General features: G+C 39.1%; 1 protein-coding gene across 2 annotated transcripts in view; it reads right to left on the bottom strand.

Moving 5' to 3' along the window:
- Positions 1 to 9,558: 9,558 nt before the first annotated feature.
- Positions 9,559 to 16,882, bottom strand: part of LOC134221323 (YTH domain-containing family protein) — a 67,232-nt gene continuing 59,908 nt past the window's right edge. For both annotated transcript variants that reach the window (XM_062700521.1, XM_062700523.1), the window contains one exon: positions 9,559 to 12,660. The gene's annotated coding sequence lies outside the window, so the exon portion shown is untranslated. The remainder of the gene's footprint in view (positions 12,661 to 16,882) is intronic.

Raw genomic sequence — 16,882 nt, 5'->3', positions numbered from 1 at the left:
ATCACGCCAAATTAATATTTTGAAAATTTCCACTCCTTATATGCCAGGAAGAGCAAAATTTCGCTACTAGGGGGTCCACTATTGGGCATTTTACCCTATACGTTCAATCAGGTGAACACTATACCATTTCGATAACCTATTGTATAGAGTATTTTATGGTGCAGAACATCAATTGGGTTGGTTTTCCAAGAGGTCAAAATCATTAACTGTATAAATTTTGGGGCTGTACGCAGGAACGTGTGGGACAAGAGTACGCATATTAATCTTCAAGTTCTAATGCCAAACCCGCATTTTCGGCCGAAATAAGACTACCTCCGAAGCGTATCCATAACAATGAAAAAGGGATAGAAAAATTATTGATTAAGTTCTCCTTCTAAGGATTAGCTGTAGTCATTTGGTTTTAGAAGCGACTTAGCGAACAAAGCGCTGAAGCGAAATCATGAAATTGTATTAGGTATTGTTTTACATCTAAACATAGTGGGGGGGGGGTTGTTGCGTTGCGAGATGTATGACGATTTATATGCAATTTTTTAGAGGATTCATACAAAAATTGTAAGATAGGGGGAGGGGTGATGAAATGGTCAAATTTTGCGTTACGTAATTAGTGGACTTTCTTTAAGGAAAATTCCTTTGTTTACGCCACGCGAAACCTGATATATTTTTACCTCCATAGTTTTTTGGTATTAAAAAAAACACAACGTTTTTTTCGTTTGAAAGTTCACATTTCAAGGACCCCCTCCCTCTTTCAGAGTTACGTAATCTTTAAATATTCCACAATATACTTTCACTAAACATCAATTAAATAAATCGTCGACATTGATTTGATGTGCAGAAGCTTGTTTCATAAGGTCCCCACGTTCGATTGAAAACTAAGTGCGTACTCTTGCCCCACTCTACTCTATCGTATACTAAGTATATGTAAATGCTATATGACTACTCCACAACCGAAATTTCGATAGAAAGCTCGAAGACCCATAGTTTCATATATGGCCCGTTTACATATGAGCTAGTTCTAGCGGACAATGCACTGTCCGACAATACTAGCACGATATTAGCATCATGTAAACAGGAATTGTCCTCGCTAATAAGCGTTTACATTGCGCTAATATCGCGCTAGTATTGTCGGATAGTGCATTGTCCGCTAGAACTAGCTCATATGTAAACGGGCCAATACCAAACCAATCGACTCAGCTTGACGAATTAAAGTGATATCTGTTACGTGTGTATTAAAGTGGGGCATCATAATCATTTTTTCAAATCAATTATTTTTCGATACCATTCGGAGTCCTAAACAACTGTGTAGAATTTGGCTGAAAAAAACAGTTGACCGAATAGCTCAATTGGCCGAAATAAGCATTTGACCGAAAGTGTCGTTCGGCTGAATTGGTCATTTGGCAGAATATGCTGTTAGGCTGAAATGTGTTTTTCAGAAATGACATTTTCGGGCCAAACTACTCTTTCTGCCAAACGAGCATTTCTACCAAATTACATATTCAGCCAAGTGATCAAGTCGGTCAAATGACTTTTTCGGCCAAACGACTATTTCGGCCAAATTACTTTTCCAACAAAAAAAAAGCTGTTAGAGCAAAAAACTTTTTCGGTCTATTACCAATTCGGCCGAATGAGGCTTTCGGCTGTTTGTCGCTTTCCAGCAAATGTCATTTTCGGTCAATCCATTTTCGACCTAATACCGTTCTGGACAAACGTTTGTTTCGAAATTGGTGGAAATGGAAATTGGCTAGAAGAGTTTTGGCCTAAGGGTTCTTTCTAAAATTACGTAACACTAAATTTGGTGATTTTGGACCCCCACCCTCCCCCTCGTAACACTTTTTGTATGGAAGGTTTAATTTTTTTGTATGGATCGTAACGCTTGGCTTGACCCCCTCCCTCCCCCTTCAGCGTTACGTAATTTGTGAAAGGCCCCTAACCAGTTATTCGAATAAATGGCTTTTCGTCGAATGATTTTCGACCAAACGACAGGTAGGGCCATTTGGCCGATAGACACAAGGCCGAAAGGTGTTTGGCCGAATATGTTATTTGGCCGATCAAAATAATAAGCCAAAGTCCATTCGGCCGACAATTTTATTTAGCTGAAATAGACATACGGCCGAAAATGTCATTCTGCCGACTAGCCATTTAGCCGAAAAAGTCGTTTGGTCCAAAAGTTGTTTGGCCTATATGGTCGTTAGGCAGAAAGGCCATTTAGCCAAAAATGTTATTTTGCCAAACGGGTGGATATTTTACCGTTGGCCATATTACCGTTCAGTAATCAACATTTTCGACCAAATGACCCTTTCTGTCAAACATCAATTTCGGCCTTATAACCTATTCAGCCAAACGACGTGCAAGGGAAGAGTACTTTTTCGGCCAAATTACCAATTCAGCCGTATGTTGCTTTGGCCAAATGAAATTTTTGGCCAAACTTTTTTCATTTTATAACCGTTCTGCCCAAACGTTCATTTCGATCAAATGCAATTCGTAGAAGCTCTGAAATATTTTGTTTCAAATTTCATAAAATTCACCACCAATTCAGAAGAATTTTACATAGAAAATAGGAAAAAATCCGGTGCAAATTCCAATTAAATTCTCATAAAAATGTCTATCAATGTGCCATTGAAATCTAATTTTGTTTTGTTGATGTTCACATTTTAAACAATCTTGCGCAGAAAATCTGAAGAATTTTTTGTGTAAATTTCGAAGAATACTCAACAGAAACTTTCCTTGGAATTTCAGAACATTTACCTGTAGAAACTCAAGCAATTTTTCTCGGAAATTCCAAAGTGCTTCCTTGGAAATTCCAAAGTATTATAAAAACTTTAAAGTAGTTGTCATGGAAAATCTGAAATTAATTTTGAAATTAATATTTTAGAGAAGCTCAGAGAATTTTCGAGAGAAGTTCTTCCGTTGAAGTCTTGAAAACATCCTGGAAAATGCAGAAAAAAAAAACTTAAAAAAACAAGCGTTAAAAATCTCCACGCCGATTCACGCCGCTGCCGACTAAATTTCCTACAAACGCCGCCGCCGACGATTTTCGGACCGGCGCACACCTCTAGTTATGATAGTGGATCTTGTGCCTTAATTCACAACTTGCACAAATGATAATGTGACACGTAAAAATCACGGTGCCCCGGTAGACCGTTATTATAAAATGAAAATGTCCATCAAAACCAAACACAGGGCTCGATTCCTGTGGTAATTCTGCACCTCTTGACCAATTTAAAAAAAAAATCCCTAGGAGGAATCTCGAGAAATCTTGATTTGAAGTTTTCAATTAAGAAATTTCAAAAGAATCAATATTTTAATTCAATAATATCCCCAAAATACCTTCAACCATAACAAATTACAATGCGATGCTTTTGCTTTATGTGAAACATGGCTAACACCAGATGTGAACCTTCAATTTCCTGATTTCAACATAATCCGCCGCGATCGGGCAAATAGATATGGAGGGGTGCTTTTAGGGATCAAAAAACAGCACTCCTTCTATAGAGTCGATCTTGCGCCGATATCTGGCACCGAAGCTGTCGCATGTCAGGTGACTATTCGAGGAAAAGACCTCAGTATCGCCTCGATATATCTTCCTCCGAACACCACGATATCTCGTAGTAGAGATCTGCCGGGTTGCTCTTGGGAGATTTTAACTCCTACGGAACAGGCTGGGGGGGACTGTACGACGACAACCGTTCAACAATGATATACGACCTCTGCGACGACTTTAATATGTCAATTTTGAATACAGGAGAAGTTACACGATTAATCTTTCCATTTGTTCGAGCTCATTATCGTTGGACTGTACTTGGAAGGTGGTCCAAGATCCCCATGGTAGTGATCATTTGCCGATCGAAGTCTCGATTTCCAATGGACGTAATCAATCAGTTTCTGTCGACCTCTCATATGACCTCACGAAGCACATCGATTGGGGCACATATGCGGAAGCCATCATTGATGGCGTAATGTCGATAGAAGCACTTCCACCGCGAGAATAGTACGAGTTTCTATCCCAGTTGATCCTTGACAGTGCTCTTCAGGCACAAAGCCGGCCAGTACCAGGAGCTTCGGTTCGTAGGAAACCACCCATTCCGTGGTGGGATGTCAAGTGTACACAACTTTATCGCAAGAAATCCGCCGCTTTCAAAGAATTTCGGAAACACGGTTCGATAGTTTTTCACAAACGGTACATCGCGCTCGAGATCCAGTTCAAGAAACTGGTCAAAGTGAAGAAACGTGGATATTGGCGCACTTCCGTTGAAGGTTTATCGCGCGAGACTTCAATGAAAACTCTGTGGACCGTCGGGAGAAGAATGCGCAACGCGTCGTCCGTAAATGAAGATCGTGAAAGCTCGTCGCGGTGGATACTTGACTTCGCAAAGAAAGTTTGTCCGGATTCGGTGCCGGTGAAACAAGAGCTAAGTGATGCTTTTGCTGACACGGATGAAATGGATCGCCCTTTTTCGATGATTGAATTCTCGCTTGCTCTCCTTTCATGTAACACCCCCAATCCAGGGATGGATAGAATCAGGTTCACTTGGCTTAAACCCCCCCTCCCAGACGTCGCGAAGAGGCGCTTATTGAGCCTGTTCAACCAGTTTCTGAAGTGCAACATTGTTCCGGATGATTGGAGGCAAGTGAGGGTGATAGCCATCCAGAAGCCCGGAAAACCCGCGTCGGATTATAATTCGTATCGCCCCATCGCGATGCTGTCATGTCTTCGGAAGTTGTTGGAAAAGATGATTCTCTTCCGGCTAGACAATTGGGTTGAATCGAATATTTTTTTGTCAGATACACAATTTGGTTTCCGCAGGGGCAAGGGAACAAACAACTGTATTGTATTGCTTTCTTCAGAAATTTAGCTTACTTTCGCTAAAAAATTAAGGGGGCTTTTGATTCAGTTTGCGTTGATGTCTTATCCGACAAACTCCACTCGTGTGGACTTTCACCAATTTTAAACAATTACTTGTACAATTTGTTGTCAGAGAAGTGTATGAGTTTTTCTCGTGGTGACTCGGCAACTTCACGAATTAGCTACATGGGTCTCCCCCAGGGCTCATGTTTAAGCCCCCTTCTTTACAATTTTTACGTCAGAGACATTGATGAATGTCTCATGCCAAAATGCTCGTTAAGACAGCTTGCAGATGACTGCGTTGTATCCGTTTCAGGGCCAACCGCAGTTGATCTGCAAGGACCGTTACAAGATACTCTGGACAATTTGTCCACTTGGGCTACGAAGCTGGGTATCGAATTCTCTCCAGAGAAAACTAAGATGGTTGTCTTTTCAAAAAAACATAAGCCGGCAAAGTTCCCGCTCCAACTGATGGGTAAGACAATCACTCATAGCATGTCTTCTAAATACCTAGGGGTCTGGTTCGACTCGAAATGTACCTTCGGGAAGCACATTGTGTATCTGACACAAAAATGCCAGAAACGGATCAACTTCATGCGATCAATAACCGGAACATGGTGGGGAGCGCATCCCGAAGATCTTATGACGTTGTATAGAACAACCATTTTGTCGGTCCTCGAATACGGTAGTTTCTGCTTCCAGTCCGCGGCTAAAACACACATGCTGAAGCTTCAACGGATTCAGTACCGCTGTCTCCGTATCGCGTTAGGATGTATGAATTCGACACATACGATTAGCTTGGAAGTACTTGCGGGAGTACTGCCACTAACAGATCGTTTCGCGGAATTATCGCTCCGGTTCCTCATCCGCTGTAAGGTTCTCAATCCATTGGTCATTTACAACTTCGAGAAGCTGCTCGAACAAAACCCTCAATCTCGATTCATGAGTATTTACCACTGGTACATAACGCTGGAGGTAAGCCCTTCTTCGGTAGATACCAATCGTGCTAACTTCTTAGACTCTTACAGTTCCTCTGTTACTTTTGATCTGTCCATGAAGCAGGAGGTTCATGGAATACCAGACTTTCTGTGTGCGGAGGTCATACCTCCATTATTTACAAGCAAATACGGGCACGCCAGTGAGAGAAGCTTTTTTACAGACGGGTCAAAAATGGATGACTCCACTGGTGTCGGTGTTTTCAACGTTTTTCACAGCGCCTTATTTAAGCTCAAAGAGCCTTGTTCCGTGTATACTGCTAAACTAGCAGCTATACACTATTCACTCGAGCAAATCGCATCCCTACCTCCTGACCACTTTTCATCTTCACCGACAGTCTAAGTTCCTTGGATGCTGTTCGGTTAATGCAACTGGTTAAGCACTCAGCGTATCTTCTGAATGGGATACGGAAAGCTTTGAGTGCCTTATCACAACGGTCTTACACAATCACCATGGCTTGGGTCCCTTCTCATTGCTCGATCCCGGGAAATGAGAAAGCGGACTCTTTGGCTAAGGTGGGCGCTATGGAAGGTGATATTTACGATCGGAAAATCACCTTCGATGAATTTTTCACATTAGTTCGTCAGGAAACCTTGAACAGCTGGCAACAGAAATGGACAAATGGGGAGTTGGGTAGATGGCTGTATTCAATTCGCCCGCAGGTGTTATCAGGACATCGATCATGTCGTGTGGGCGTGCGAGGAGCATCGTGGCCCCAGATCTGCGCTTACTGAACATCTCCGGGTCCGAGGAAAACAACCAAAGCCTATTAGGGAAGTGTTGTCGGGCCTTGATCTAGAGTACATGTCCCTGGTCCACCAATTTTTGAAAGTTGCTGATGTAAAACTGTAATCATTGTCTGCCCATTCCCTTGTCTGTCGTACCCCATATTGAATATCTTCCTCTTGTTGTACATTTCCATGTCTGTCGTTAATCCCTTCCGTATGTCTTCCTCTCGTCGTTGTTTCCCAAAAAAAAGTTTGTTTGTCCCGTTACAGATGTAAAAATGCGAGGAATGTCAACTTTGTGAACATCAGCATCGTAATCACTTAAGCACCCTAAAATCCTTTCCTTTCCTACTGTATTATTGTATTCCCTAACCTCGACTAAACCGCGAGTCTTTCGGTTCCCCAAAACTAACACTATGTATAAGAATCAAAAAATGTATTGTTAAACTTGATTTCGGCTCCGTAACGCTTCACGGCAAATGAGCCTTCCAAATAAACGAAAGATTAAAAAAAAATACTAGTCGGAATTGTTAATACGATTTGAAAGTTGCTCGAGAAGCGCCATGTTGAGTAAATTTATGGGTGAACCAAGTACAGATGAGGCATCAACAAATTGCATAGAGTTCACTAGAATCCCGATCTTTCGTATTACGTCATAACTCTGCTTAAACATTAACAATTTTCTTATTAATATTTCAATCAGCAGGTTCTGAATGATTTCAAAAAAGTGTACGCAAGATACAGCTCTTTGAAACTCGAACATGATTTTGAGGAAACAATTGATAGCTTGCTAGCTGTAAAAAGCCGCAGCTTCCATTCACATCAAAGTACCATATCTTGAATTATCATGTTTCAGAGTTCTGTAGAGGTACCGGAATAGGTTTTGGCTTACATATCAAACATGCTTTTTCTAGTCCGTTGATTAGAACTTTGACGTGATTTGGCAGCAAAGATCGGTTAATAAGTGCTGTGATCGAGTATAACAGCTTCTAACTACTATTATTCTACACGAACTCTGGTCTTACTTCTCTCCATTATGAACATAAACACAAAATTAAAATTGATTTTTACCTTTCATTCTATTAAACATTGAAAGCAACATTTATACTAAACTCGAGCAAGTTAGCCATACAAAAACATACTTAAGTCAGTTTGGTAAGATAAGTCAGTTGTAAATATTTATAGTTCTAATAAAGGCAACGCGTGCTTAGGGCCATCTTTGGCGTTGTGCAAGAGAATTGGCCCTGACGAAAGCGAGAAAACAAAATGGGGGTCAGCTGATGCTTTTTTATTTCACCCAGCAAGGGATATAGGAAGTCAATTTTAAAATGCTTATTAAAGCGTTAAAACACATTTTAGCCGACAATTGTTCATTTTTTTGGGTTAGAAATTTAATTTTCTTTTATATAGCTAACGCGAGAGTTGAATTATTTTGATTAAAAAAACATGTGTAGATAAGGAGCCTAACACGTAGTTTTTCAAAATTCTAACCATATGTTTTTAAAAGCTTTCAACATATTACTGTTAATAACATTTTAAAAGCATTTTAAAATACACTTCCTATACTTCACCATGTTGAAAAACAGTGATTTCACGCACACGTCCGTCGCCGGTAGATGGCAACAGCGCGGCTGCGTCAATGCGAATGGTGTGTGGCGGCCAGTGGTGCGAATTCTCAATCTCAGTGACTGAAATTTGTTGGATATTGATACCATTGCCTCTTCACACTCACTTCCTAGCAGTGAAAACTGAAAATGGTTAGCAGCAGCAATCAAAGATAAAGTAAACAAAAGACCTCTCTTCTCATTGCACACGCAGCCCGCAGTGACAGTCTATTCAGTTCACTCGTTGCTGTGTTAATGCGACCGCCCTATATAAATGCATGGGTGAATGCTATCACTTGAAAGACAATGACAGGAAATTTGTTCCGAATGATCATCAGCTTCAGCCCGCTGTTGGCAAACCGAGTTTGCTAAGCTACTCCTGCTTTGTCGTTCTGACTGAAAGGCACCGTCATAGGCAAAGAGGAGCAGAGAAAAATGCAAAACAAAAGAATCACACTCAGCAGGCATTGTTGATAAATTGCACCACTGACCCTTCCAGCTTTAGCTACCTTCTGGGTACTGGGTTCGCCGTAGAACTGGGCGAGCTCTTATTTCATCCATTGCCGCCACTGGCGGCCCAGCTCTACGGCGAACCCAGTACCCAGAAGGTAGCTAAAGCTGGAAGGGTACGATGGACAGGGCATATTTCAAGAATGCCGGACAGCAACCCTGCAAAGCTGGTTGTTACTTCCGACCGGCAGGTAGGTACAAGAAGAATTGAAGGACATCTATCTAGGTGGATTAATCAGGGTTTTTGGTGATATTTTTGGATTCTTATATGGATTCTTTTAAAATTTCTTAACTTTAAACTTTTAAATCAAGATTTCTCGAGATTCCTCCTAGGGATTTTTTTGAAAATTGGTCCAGAGGTGCAGAATTACCATAGGAATCGAGCCTTGTACTTGGTTTTGATGGACATTTTTATTTTATAATAACGGTCTACCGGGGCACCGTGTAAAAATGTTCCCCCAATCAATCAAACTGCAAAACAATTTAGTTCAATTCACGCGAGTCAATATTCGAACATTTTGATTGTCAGCTGAGCACTCTACTGCCTGAACCAGACACGCTAGACGTTGATGTAACTTCTAGGTTCTCTGAATTATCTTGGAATTTTGATCATTTATCTACCAGGTAAACTTCAGTCAGTATGAAACCGAAGTTAGCTGATTACAGGTTCAGAGTCCAATAGTATCATGTACAATTTATTTATGTCCTGCGTAAATGTTCCAGATACTCCTAATTGTTCTGGAACTCATACCATTTGGTCTACTTGATCATTTTTTTTTCATGCTAATATTATTATAGGAAATACACAAAACAGATGGCTAAGAGACAAATAGAGACTTCTTCAAAACCAATCGGACGATAATAAATGAGCTCTTGCACATTATAATCAATATGCCTTTTATTAGTTTGTTGCTTCAACTCTGTCGTCCTCACATTTTCCAATTTATTATATTCCTTACTCTATGTACACATCCTTTTCACAGTAGATAATAAACATCTTCCTTCCTTCCTTCGGTCATTTCTAACTGTTCCATTTTGCATCATTTCACAAATCTTAGCAATTGTTTAGCATAACTTTCATTATTTCAATTAATATTTATTAATCATCTCGTTCTACGCTGTTTCGTTTGTGTTTTCTGCATTGCATCAGTTATATTTGTTTCAATTTATCACGAATAATTCAATCAAATGAAAAGAGGATGAAAGAATCAAACTTTGTGGATAAATTATTGTTTTTCTTTTTCGTATCCTGTTTTATGTTGCGCATGGTCATTTTCGCATTCGCTTCTATGCTAAATAGAGCTTAGCGCACAAGGGCGCGACAAATTTATTTCGGCACAATTATTTCCCTATCGAGGAAAAACCAATAAATTGGTATTTCTAAAATTAACCATTTTTATTAAAGTTTCATCATCATTACAAACGATAAATAAACCGATCCGCATTGGAAGGAATAAAATAGTAAATTGAATGTAATATTATCGCAAGAAAATCCACCAACGACAGTGAAACAAATCCTCATATGTTAATTTAAAAATAAAGACTTGCATTATTTGTAGGTTTCTATCGTGGTGTTTTTTTTTTTTGTTGAATGCAAAAAAAGCATCTTAATTCTTGTTTTGCTTCAGTAATATGTATTTGATTAATCAGTTTTTATTTGATTCCCTAAACTCGTTATATCTAACATTGATAGTAAATGTTGATGCTTTTGTTTCTGTAGCACGATTAATGATTTTTTTTCTTTTGCTAGATTAAGTTCTAAATTTTTCGTGTTCTCAATTTATTTCATCAAGTTTCGTTCGCGCTGCTCTAGACTTGTGTAGGGTCTGGAGATGGGCTTTTTTTGTTTCATTTTGTTTTATTTTATTTTGAACTCAGAGTCTCATTTTATACTACGCTTTCATAATCTTTAAGTTAATCTTAATATTATTATACGAGAAAAAAAAACATTAGAAATGTTTTCTTAAAACAGCTTTGAACCGATGAATTTGAACAGTGATTTCCTTGACTAAATGTCAATTTTAATTTAAACTTTTTGTCGTTAGTTATCTTTAGTTGTAGGGTTATAGTGAACATGGTATTTGAGAATTAAATAGCACAATTTTTGCTTACTCTTGACTTTTTCTTCATCGAGGGAAAAAACTAAAGAAAAACACCATCGTTTTCGTCTCCTGCGCTGTCATCCACACAGCCTCCATGTTCCCCGCTGATGGCCGCAGAGTCGGATCGATGATGGGGACACTGAGTTTTCATTTGTCGTGTTCACTCCTGCTGTCCACTTTTCGCCACGTACTCGCACTTTCGATTTCGGATTTCTCACGCTATCACTCTCACAGTAAACTAGTAATCAACATGTGTAGTATCACAAATAGGTTTCCACTTGATTAAAAGTGTCCAGTTTCGCTTTGTAGAAAACATGTCCATTTAACTTTTCGATCGCTTCACGGAACTATTAATGTCCATTTTTTTTCACGCATGTCTTGCTTCGATGGGAAGCCGGTGTCCCTTTTACTGCTACACGAGGCAGTTTGTTCAGGAAAAATGAACTGAACTGCCACTTGACTATTTTGTAATGACGATGAATTTTTCAACTTTTGGAGGAATACTTTTTGTTCGTTTAGATTAAAACGTGGGACAAACACTAAGTTATGGTTAAAAAGTAAATTATCAACATAAACAAATTCGTTTCTTCACAAAAGAAAGGGAAAGTCTTGCTTGAACTACACTTAATACTTGGCAATATGTTCACGTGTCTTTATTTAGCAGGTTTTTGCGATTCAAGGGTACTTCTTCGCTCAGTCGACGTTAATGTTAAATCCTTTAGTTTTGTTTTTCTTTGAAACTATACACACATCCCGGTTTAGTCCTTCTTCGGCAGTCTTCTGTGGGCGCTGTGGCCTCAGAGCTCGTTGAGTATCTCGTTAAATATTCACTATCGAAAGCACTAATTTAGGTCTTTTTTATCTCTCTGTTGCACAAAATCGTCTTCATCATCATCATCTTCATCACCACCGTCCAGCAGCGGAGATACAGTTCGGAATTAGCGACAAAGCGGAAGCTTCCTCTGCAGCTAAATCTGGAAAGTTGAGAACCTGTTGCTCGTCGTTCCCGCATTCAGGATTAGGATCAACCAGTCTTACAAAAATACATCGTAAAAGAAAATCAAACAAAAACTGTGCTTTAGCATTCTTGTTTCACTTCAAGAATCTTTGTTATCGATTGGACTTCCTATTGTTCAGGTTGTAACTAACGGCAGCACTTTGTTAAAGTTTTTCGCTTGTTCGCTGATTTGTTAAGAAATAGTAAAAGTAAAGTATTCCCGGTAGGAATATCATAACATCATGTTAACATTTTCAAATTTAGTGACGTTCTTTTCAGTGTGATAATAAAAATGTTACGTTATCACTTCTTTGATTACTTTGTGTGACTACTTCATAGGAGGATTAAATAAGTTTAGTTCTGATTCTGCATAATAATTTAACAAGTCGTACTATTTTTGCCGTGCTTTATTTTGTTTTAAGAGCATTGTTTTATTAACGTTTGTTAAATATTTTGTTTTCCATAGTTATCATCATTATTCGATATAAATTAGTTATCAGTTTATTTTTTCCCACACATAATTCTTCCGTTGCGTTATATTATTTTATTATTTTTTGCTCTAACGGATAATCTTTTGCACTTAACTGTTTATTTAAGATTTTTACGAGTTTCTTTTTGCTTACTTTATTTTTTTCTTATCACGTGTCTCTGTATATGTGTTTGTCGCTCCTATTACATATTACTGATCAATCAAGTGATTAAAAATGTTCGTGTGTAGATTTTCTGTATGTGTGTGTCATCATCATTATTATCGCCTGTTGACTTGAGCGATTTAGAGCACCCCATCGGACATAGAACATTGGGTCTACTGCTGTTGTGGCTGATAAAGAGTGCTTCTCGAGTTGCCACGACCACTTTCTTGCGGATGCTGGTCATTCGGGTCCTGTAAATGAGATGAATAAAAAAAAATTATTATTGCGTCTCAATGAAAGCGTAAAAACCTTTAAAAAATAGATATGAATAGATGCTGAAGATGCCTCAGATAATGAAGATGCTGTTTTAATATATTTATTTTTATTAAGTACATTGCCTTTGATCGTATATATGTAACGGGGCTACCCCAAATGACATTACGAGTCAAACTGCCAGGGGCTACTTGGCATAAAGCTCATTTGGCATAAAAATTATAAGAAGTACAAAATTTCCAGGTAAAGGCGTTCAGTACAAGAGTCGCCTGTCTTTTTATCTTATTCTAAGCACATGCATATTCTTAAAGAGAAATTTACTCTTTCGCCTAATTCTGGACAAAATCGTGATATAAGTACATGAAGAATTCCTCTATTAATTTGCATTATTCCTGATAAATGCGTTCAATTTTTAAAAAGGAGTAATATGGCCCGTAACGCTGGGTAGACACCTTTGCATGGTGTGTTACGGTGTAAGATCTACCATGGTCACATTGTCAACTACAGGCAAATCCTGACCCAACGAATACCTCCCCCAATATCTATTTCCGTCGAACTTATGAGGGGGCGCTGAGTCGGGGGCCTCTTATTAAGTAAGTGCTACATCAACACTTCTATCCCCTCCTAAGTTACGGTGAAGATGGACGTGGCCAGGAGTAGTAATCCTCAAGCTTTTGTGATTTTTATCCTTGATTGAAATCAAGGACCACACCCACCTTGATTTCTGATAGCAGTCTGAATAAGAATTTCAAAAGAAAAAAATTGAGTATCACTAGTGTCCAATCTACGAAGTACGCCGTAACTATGATATGCATGCTATGCTTTTTTCAAGAAGGAGTAAAATGATGTGTTGCCATGTTACCGGCAAATGCGTGCAAAAAGTCTCGCTTTCTGCGTTCTTCGGATGCAGTTGACATCCCCAGTCGGGCCTGAGATTTTTTCATTCCCTCGCATGGCCTTCAGGACATCGGCGTAACTTTTACCGTCCGTCTTGTCGCTGGCCTTTGCTTTATTCACGACGTCCACCCACGGCAAGCCTTCCTCCCAGCAAACTTCAGCTACGTTCCTCTTCGGCGTACTGTTTTCACGTTTATCTTTAGTGACGGAAACGTACACGGCATTCTCCTTTCGTTCTACAGCCGCCTTCTATTTTGGAGCTGCTGGTTTAAACATACTTTTCGGCTCGGCGAATGGCCTAACCTTACTAAGCTTGGTAGTTACAACTATGACAGCCATTCGTTGACGCAACTCCTCGATATGGTTTTCCGCTGGCTGTTTTGACGGATCTCACGTTCCGCCTCCTTAGCAGTCTTCTCAGCCTTTCCGTTCGTCGGTAAGGAGACGAATTTTTCTCTGCGCTTCCTTACTGGACTTAAACATCAGCACTGCCTTGCTGGACCTAAACGCCACCACGACTAGGTGACAGAAGGTCAGCACGGTCTGTTTAAAGTCCCTACTGTAACGGCCGTGGTTGTACGCACAAAGTGCGAGTGAGATAGTATGTATGATTTAGTTGAAACATTGAAAGCCCTAAATAAATTTACGAAATGGGTCATTCCGCGAAAAAGACATTCTGCAAAAATGATTTTTTGGCAAATGTCGCGTTCCACGGAATGAAACTCCGTGGAATGGCATTCGCCCAGCTCGGGCCGACGGTTCGAAAAAAAATTCCCGTTATCGGCCCCCAAGTTGGAGGTAAGACTTCTCTCTTTACTTTACTTACACTACCTTTCATCTACTTAGTTACTGAGTAAAATTGTATTACCGTCTTTTTTCCCTACGGAAATTTCATTCAATTTCCGTCAAGACAGGATTACTCACAGTTCTGAGTAGGGGAACCCGGAGGCAAAAAGGACACCCTTTAAATTTCTATGTAAAAAACTGTTATTTTTGTAATTTCGTAGTGACCGGTCAAGGATGATAAGTACATACATGGTATGAATTTCGCGGAAACAATGGCCTTACGCAAGCATGAGCGCAACAATAAAAACGGTGATCGAGTCCGGCATGTCTGCAAAGTGAGCAGCACAATGTTTCTCGTCGAATACTGACGAAATATTACATCTGGATCAAAAGTTTGACGCTTGGGGCTTGGGTCGCTATGAATCAGTGTATAATCCGCAACCGGAGCTTAAGCTAGGTAGTTCAGCACATATTCGGTTCTATACCCGAGCAAAGGCAGATAACTGAAATGATATCAAACTGATAACACGCTAAGTTATCCTTATTATCGTTTTGATATTTAGTTATCAATCATGTGATTAACTGATAACTGAATAATAACAAAATTTATTATCAATACAAATTTGGTATTTTCTTCTAAATTTCGCGTCGTTTAGATATCGGGCTAAGCATTATCTATTCTTTCAAACATATTATACATACTAACGATATCTACTTATTTGTTTATTTGTCTGTCAACAAAGGAATTTGCACAAAAGTTGAAATTTTCCTGGTTGTTTTATATAGAGTAGAGTGGGGCAAGAGTACGCACTTAGTTTTCAATCGATCGTGTGGTCCTTATGAAGCAAGATTCTGCATATCAAATCAGTGTCGATGATTCATATACTCTTGCTTAATGTTTCCCAGTGGAAAAAATATTGAAATTATTGAGATTCGTTTTAGTAGAACCCTTATTGCAAGACAAGTGAAAAACGCACTCTTACCCCAACCGGTGGGGTAAAAGTGCGCATTGGGTGGGGTAAGAATACGCATTTATCCAATCATGTGTTTCAAGTATATATTAACACAAATAAGAGTTAATAACATTTAATTGATGTTTAATGAGCATATATTAGGGAATGTTTAAAGATTACGTAACTTTTAAAGGGGGAGGGGGTCCCAAAAATGTGCACTTTCATACGAAAAACCATTGTTTTTCATATATACAAAAAACTACAGAGGTAAAAATATATATCAGGTTTCGCGTGGCGTATACAAAGGCTTTTTCCTTAAAGAAAGTCCACCAATCACGTAACGTAAAATTTGGCTATTTCATCACCCCTCCCCCCTATCTTACACTATTTGTATGAATCCTCTAAAAATTATATGGATCGTCATATATTTCGCAACCCCTCCCAGCTAAACGTTGCGTAATTAATGAATGTTTCTTTTGATTGAATAAAAATATCATTTAGATGAAATTGTGTTTTCGTACTATGTTTAAGTGTACAACAACTCCTAATACAATTTCATTATTTCGCTTCAATGCTTTGTTCGCTAAGTCCTTTCTAACACCGAATTACTTCAACTTATCCTAAAAACTTGTGATAATTTCGAATTCTGACCCTTTTCTCTTAGTAGTGGATCTTTACGCTTTGGAAAAAGTCTTATTTCGGCCGGAGATACGGGTTTGGCATCATAACTTGAAGATTCATATGCGTACTCTTGCCCCACCGGTTCCTGCGTACTTTTACCCCACAGTCCCAAAAATTATTCAAGTAATGGTTTTGACTTCTTAGAAAACCAACCGGATTGGTGTTCTGTACCATAAAGTACTCTATACAATAGGTTATCGAAATGGTATAATGTTCACCTGATTGAACGTATATATGGTAATGAAATACTAGTTGCGGAAACCCAATTATTTTTAGCAAAATGACCAAAAAGTTATCTAACTCCATATCTCCCTTGTTGTTTATTCAAATCGATTACAATTACACATGATAATAGTTGGCCAGAATACCTGTCAAACTGATGCAGTGCTGCTAGTTTATCTTTTTTTATTACTTCAAAAAATCGAAAACGTACTCTTACCCCACGCGCACTCTTGCCCCACTCTACTCTACTATCCTTTGTAACTTCACTTTCATTTCAGATGTCGTTGAATAATGAAATATGTATCTGAGAACCAAGCGTTGTAGTTTAATAAGAACTTAAAATGGCCTTGCAGCTTCCGGAACATGTGATCCAAGGGCATGTGTTAATTCAGGAACGGTGAATAGTCTTGACTAAGCGCAATATAATTGGTCTTGGGATCCACAGTGCTTATGTATATGGGGAAGCGGAAAATTTAAGTGGAAGTGTCAGATAATCAAGAAATTGCAACGATCTGATGTGTTGTGGAGAAAACAATCATGCTCGCACTTTAGTCGATCTAGTTTAAACCTAGGTTTAAACGCAAACGAGCAAGATCATCTGCAGTCAAACCTCCAATAGACGATGTTGAAAGGACTCATGGGAATATCGAGATGTGAAATA

The sequence above is a fragment of the Armigeres subalbatus genome, chromosome 3, assembly GCF_024139115.2.
Source record: "Armigeres subalbatus isolate Guangzhou_Male chromosome 3, GZ_Asu_2, whole genome shotgun sequence".
In the NCBI taxonomy this organism is placed as follows: domain Eukaryota; kingdom Metazoa; phylum Arthropoda; class Insecta; order Diptera; family Culicidae; genus Armigeres; species Armigeres subalbatus.
The sequence above is the reverse complement of the archived record's forward strand: the minus strand, read 5'-3'. Positions and strand labels throughout refer to the sequence as shown.